Genomic DNA, 6,294 nt, shown 5'->3' with positions numbered 1-6,294 from the left:
TTCTTAATACTCCATATTTGCAAAGTAATCACAGCAGTTTCACGCCCCTGTCCCTAGACTTTAACTTCTCTCTCTCCTTTCTATCGATACATAAGAGTCAAAGATGAACCTGAGACAAGGATCATAGGAATAATTTACTTCTGCTCATTGTAATCACGTGTGTCCTGTGCTGATGTGACTACGTTGCAGAAGCCTGATGAGTTCTTCCATGACAAGAGAGGGAGAGTCCGTTATTATATACCATTTATCCTGAAGGAAATGAGAAGCTGCCAACAGCTAAAGGTAAGTATCCAGCTTCCTTGGTATAATAAATATATGTAGTCAGTAGTTTTTTGTTTTTTTTTTTCCCTCCTCATTTTTCACTCAGGGATAAAAGCTCTACTACAGACATAGGGAACTGAACTGCTGCTGACTGCTGCTGACTGTTGCTGTCCAACAGTTGGCAATCTTCTTTAAGTTCTTTTATAGCCCACAGTTTGAGAAAAATTGATCTATAGGACCTCACTAAAGGCTGCCGCAGAGTTGTTAATGACAAGGGAAGAGGGAACATTTAAGTGCACTTTATTTAACTCAGCTGAAAACTCAATTGCAATGAATAATCACATAATACCTAAGTTGAACAGCAGCACTTACTGAAAAGTCTAGTTAAAATAGGATTTCCAGAGACTTTGTTTCCAATAATAGGCAAAAGTTTTGAGTAATACAGAGAGAAGCTATGGCTATTAAACATTCTTGGAGTTTTCTATTTTCCTTGCAGAAAACATAGAAACTAAATTGATAGCTTCACAATTGATAGCTAATGATACACTATTTCCCATCTGTCAGGACACTTTCAAGAGAAATATAAGAGAATTTTATATAATTTCAAGAGAAAGATACAATTTAGGAGAAAAAAAAACAACAAGCAAACAAACAAACAAAAACACTTTACATGTCTTCTTCATATATCTTTAACTCCTCTGCTCCACACCACTCTCTTCTGATCCTAAAAATCTACTAATGCTAAAGCATCATGACTATTAAAATAAGATATTGTGATTCTTGAGTCTTCTGATGGAGATCTATTATTTCTCTAAAGTGTCTTGAGAACTTTCTTATTGTTAAAAGGTTCATCGATTTTGAAAGTCCTTTCAACTTCAAAATGCACAGTTTGCCTTATTTCCATAACTCTATCCCTTTTGTTGAGAAAATGGGCTTATTGATGTAAATTCATCCGTTACTAGAGGACATGGAGAGAATGTGTGAACTTTATCAACAACCACTTTCTCTGAGGTACTTCACCTGAACAGTTATACTGGGATTGCTGAAGAGTTGTCTGAAAAAAAACAACACACAAATTGATGCAATACATAATTTTGAGTAAAGACTATTTTTATCTAGGGGAATGGAGGTGTTTTGGTAATCTGATGATACTGCCAGATTCCAAACATTCTATTTTTAGGATTATTTTTCTTCTGTGTTAACTGATCACTGCTCCTTAAATTTTGAGATAAGCACAGCTGATACACTTCATTTAAACTTTGAACAAACCCACAAGGTGAAAAAATTTCAAAATGGAACTCCCGTTGGATGCTATTTTTATTTAAAAAAAAAAATAATAAAAAAAAAATCCCCTGCCAGGCAAACATATTTCTTCAGATTTTCTAATTTGTGATTGCACAGTATAGACTTTAATATTTTCTCCTTGTAAGTTAGAAGCTGTATTGTGCTCATTCCAATAGTTCTTTAGTGGGTATACTTCAGACTCACCTTGAACTTGAGGTTAAGGTGTCATAGCCAGTACATTGTCAGTGTTTCTGACAAGTAAAAGCATGCACATTTGATTTGCTGTTGTTGTTGTTGTTGTTTTGGTTTGGTTTCGTTTGTTTTTTTGGAATCTTGGCATTTGCACATTCACAGAAACATTTCAAAGTTATCTCATATTCATCCCATAAACAGATAACATGCATTCTTTTTTGCCAAGTTTTTTCCCAAATTAAAAAAGTCTCAGTTTATATTATTGTTGTGAACCCCTGCCTGAACTTTATCTTGTTTACACAGAGAAAGTGATAAACATGGAAGGACTGAAGTGCAATTTCCACCATACCTATCAGTGCACGTCTTAATGCTTTTCTTTGCCAGCAATGCATTAAAACTTTGTACTGCTATCCATTTAAGGATTTACTCATTTTGCAAAAGTTTTTGGCAGCAGCACAGCAGTCAGGGAGTTAGACACATAGAAATCAATTAGAATCTTTTGAGATCTTACTAATGGTTTTGATAGGGCTTTTTTTTTTTTTTTTTTTTAAATGACAAACATGAGTATAACAAAAAGCATTTAATGGTTTAGTGTAAACATGGGAGACACAGTTTATGCTAATGAAGTAACAAAAGCAATTAGCTTCTTAGGGTACTGAGTTGGTAGTCTGAATTATTTGTATATGGATATTTTTATCACATATATTGAACAGAAAATGCACAAGGCAACAGTGGAGTCACAGTGTGCTAACATGGAACATTTTAAGATACCTGTGAGTGAAAATTCTCTGAAGATAATGTATTATGATACAGTAAGTGCTCCAATGTCCCAGAAGTGATATGTACATGGTGTTTTGCCAATGCAATAAGTTATCTCCATTATACATTATAGGAAAAGTGAGTATCACATATTTCAGATTACTTTGGATGTAAAGATGTCTTGTTTTAACAGTTGCTTTGAAATGCAAAGAGAATTCATCAAGCAGGTTAGAAGCTTCAGGAAGCAGAAGCAAGACTTCTCAAAACATGGATGAAGCTTAACTCTACCTGCTGTGCTGCACCTTTTTCATCAAGCTGATGAAAAAGCAGCTCTTATTTTCAGAGTCTAAACACTTGCCAGGTGCCTGGGGGAAGAAATCTCTTCTTGATAATGAAAGAAGTGAAGAACAATAGCCTTCTGGGGCCAGAGGAAGAATGGTATAGGGAAAAGTGAGGGAAATCTTTCCCAGTAATCAGTCTGTTTTGGCTAAAGATTACCTGCATTTTTTCTGGTCTGGTTTGCTTTGCTTGAAGTTGTGGAAATCTTGTTTTTCCATGATTTACTGCTCATTTTATAATGTCTGATATTGTAGTCTCTCCAGAACAGTAAATTTGATAGCCTTATAAGAGGCTGATGAAACATTATCGGGAAAGAAGTAATGAACTGTTCCTAGAGAGACTCCGGGATATCACCCCTTTTTCAGTAGCTTGTTTACAGTTCTTAAGGCATATAACTAAGGAGAAATTACACCCATCCGCTTTTTCCTGTCCTCAGTTTTCAATGGCTGAACAGAGGGAAATAAGGTTAGAGACAATCTAATCTCTGATAGACAATCTCTGTCTATCTGTTAAAAACTGGAAAACTTAAGGAAAACATTTGCACCTCAGTCTTCCCAGTCTGCTCACCAGCAGCCTTTATATCCTTCTGCTAACACTTGGAATTTGTGACTTACAGAAATTCATGTTACATATTTAACTGACTACTGATATATAAAAATAAGTATATAGCTACATCTACATTTAAATGTAATTGTATCTAATGTGATGTACTACTTAAAAAAAATCATTAAGTTCTCTGCTCAGTCTAAGAAACCAGTGCTTTTCCTTTTGGATCTTTCTCAGAACTGTTCTGTGCAGAGTTGATTTCACACTACATAAACAGTTTGGTTACCCTAAGTTTTTCTGTATTCTAAGGCAATATGAATTCATTAACAAAGGTTTGGCTCCCAGCAGTCTGATATACCTAAACTGGTGTCATGGGATCAAACAGTCTTCTTGAGATAATTCTGCTAGTTGACAACAATCAACAGCTCCCAAATGGACTAAAAAGACTAACTACTGGTATTCCTTTCTGCTAACAGAGCAGGCTGGAAGGAATTTGCATGTTTGAAGAGCAAGCAATATCAGGTTACTTTGCTGAGGACCCAGGTACTTCACAGTTTGTCTCACAGTTTTAAATGCGAACTCATAAAGACTCTCAGCAGCATAGTTCATCCCCATCTTTGAATCAGGCTGAGTTTTATTGACAGGTCTTTACAACACTGATACAACAATTGCTATTCTATGGGACCATGATGACCATGAAACAGGAAGTCAAGGGGGCTAGAAATGAATTGAAAATGATCATGTAATTTATTTTTGCTCTATGTACACGCGGGTACTCATGACAAGCCTTATCATAATGAGTCTATCTGGAAAGACAGTGAAACCATCCTAGTTTCAGATCATGTTTGCTAGCTTCATATCTTATCAAAGTCTTCTTATCAGTAGCAATTTTATTTCACGAAGATACATAATCAGAGAAATATACCTTGCAGCTGTAGCATCCAGTAAGAGGACAGTTTCAAAGTTTATTCTGTAAATGAACAAAAGATGAAGAATTCTTCTGTTAGCCAAATAAGAAGAATGAACTTGTGTTAAGCTGAGTAGTTTTATCATAAGATTTTGATGTTACAGTGTCAGAGTTTTAGAGTGAGAACTTTGAATGAAGTGTTACACAGATTTCATGCACAATCAGTAAAACATTCCTTCTGCATTGTTCTCTATGCAGAATACAAGTAGTTGTTCTTTACAACAGCAGCTTAAGTGGTTTCCATTGACTTCTGAAGACACAAGTCATATAAAATTTTGTTGTGGCTTGTATGCTCTCTAGAACAAGGAAGATGGATGATTACTGCTCAGTTGGTATCTCAATACAGTATTCTCCTGTATGCTGTTCAGTAGCAGCCAGAAAAGTCAGAAAACACTATATTAGGGCAAACCAATCCCTTGTTTCCCTTCTCAAAAGTAAAGTGTGAAAGGAACAATTACACTAGTACAAATAATATAGAATGCAGGTGCTCTGGTAGCTGAAAAACTTTCACCTTGCAGGTACTGTTCTTTCACTGTTTCAAATGACAGCCATCCACTTTGATACCATTTGAAGCTAACTTCTGTGTCTTCTTCACCTGGTGAAGCTATTAGACAAATGTGGAGTGTTAAGTCATGATGACAGAGGGAGAATTTATGTGAGGGATGTGAGGAATATATCCTTTGTTCTGTCATGATTGAACCTGAGTCTTGATGGGGACAGAGGACTAATTCCACATCAGCAAATTTTCCAAAGGTAATAGCTCAAAGTGGTAAGGTGATCCTAAAACCACACAAATCCTCTGCTGTAAATAGGAAGCAGGACATCAGGTAACAGATTTGTGCCAGAAGGGCAGGATACTTCTTCTTTGTGCTTCTTATCTCTCTTCTGAGATCAGAAGAAGGAAGCCATCAGTCCAGCCTCAAGCAGTGCTGGATAAAAGACATGAGAAATCTAATCACTGCCCCTGTGCTGCTAACTTATGATAGTGAGAGACTGTAAGCTATGCGTGGATAGTTCAAATGGTTAACTTGCTAGGGGAACAGCAGGCTATAAATGAATGTGTAGATAGTGTGGCAATAGGTCAGCCAAATATGCTGAATGCTGTGAAGAAAAATGCACAGGGAAAAAGTGCAAAGTGCTTGCTAATGAAATGTGGAGCTACAGCACTAGTCATACTGAGAGAAAGGATCTCAGGAATATTATTAAACAGCTATAAGCGACATTTGGCAAATGGTTGAATTTTCTAGTAAAACCTATGAGTCTCTAAGAGGGAAGTGTGACAGGAGCTTATGGCATCTTGGGTGCTGTGGCTGCTAGAAGAAGATAGTGAAGGGATGATGATTTGTGGCTGAAGTACTTCTTTATAACTCCAGTCAGGGTAGAATATTAACTTCTTTACAAGATGAAAAGGCAAAAGATTGAGATTTCCTGAGGTGTCCAGGCAAAATATGATATACAGCATTTTTTCTAGACTCATGTGGAAACTCAGTCCTGTTAACAAGCCTGATTCCTGTGGGAAATGAGATGGTTAACTTCCTTCACATTTTCAAGCTCCCAGTTTCCACATAAAATGAGTTGCATGGTCAATCAGTAATCAGTGGAGTCAGTAAACCTCCCTCAGTGGTCCATGAGGCTTTGCAGAACAACAGAGCAGGGTTGCTTTTAGTAAATCAAATGAAAATCCATTTCTATATTCTATTTTACCATTTCAGGGTAGGAGTAGAAAACCTGAAAATAGCTACAGATAGGTGGGCAGTGGGAATTGTTTGTGTGACTCAGTGTACTTCTGTGATGCTGTTTGAAAAAGGAAGGAATTACTGACAGACTCAGATGTTTCAGTTGCTAGCTTGCCAGTAGATTTCTGTGCCCTAAATTGATTAGCTACTGATTGGCAGATTCAGCATAGCTGCACTAAACAAGGCTGCAGAGAATAATTTTCACAGTCC

This window comes from Coturnix japonica, chromosome 2, assembly GCF_001577835.2.
Source record: "Coturnix japonica isolate 7356 chromosome 2, Coturnix japonica 2.1, whole genome shotgun sequence".
Taxonomy (NCBI): Eukaryota; Metazoa; Chordata; class Aves; order Galliformes; family Phasianidae; genus Coturnix; species Coturnix japonica.
The sequence above is the reverse complement of the archived record's forward strand: the minus strand, read 5'-3'. Positions refer to the sequence as shown.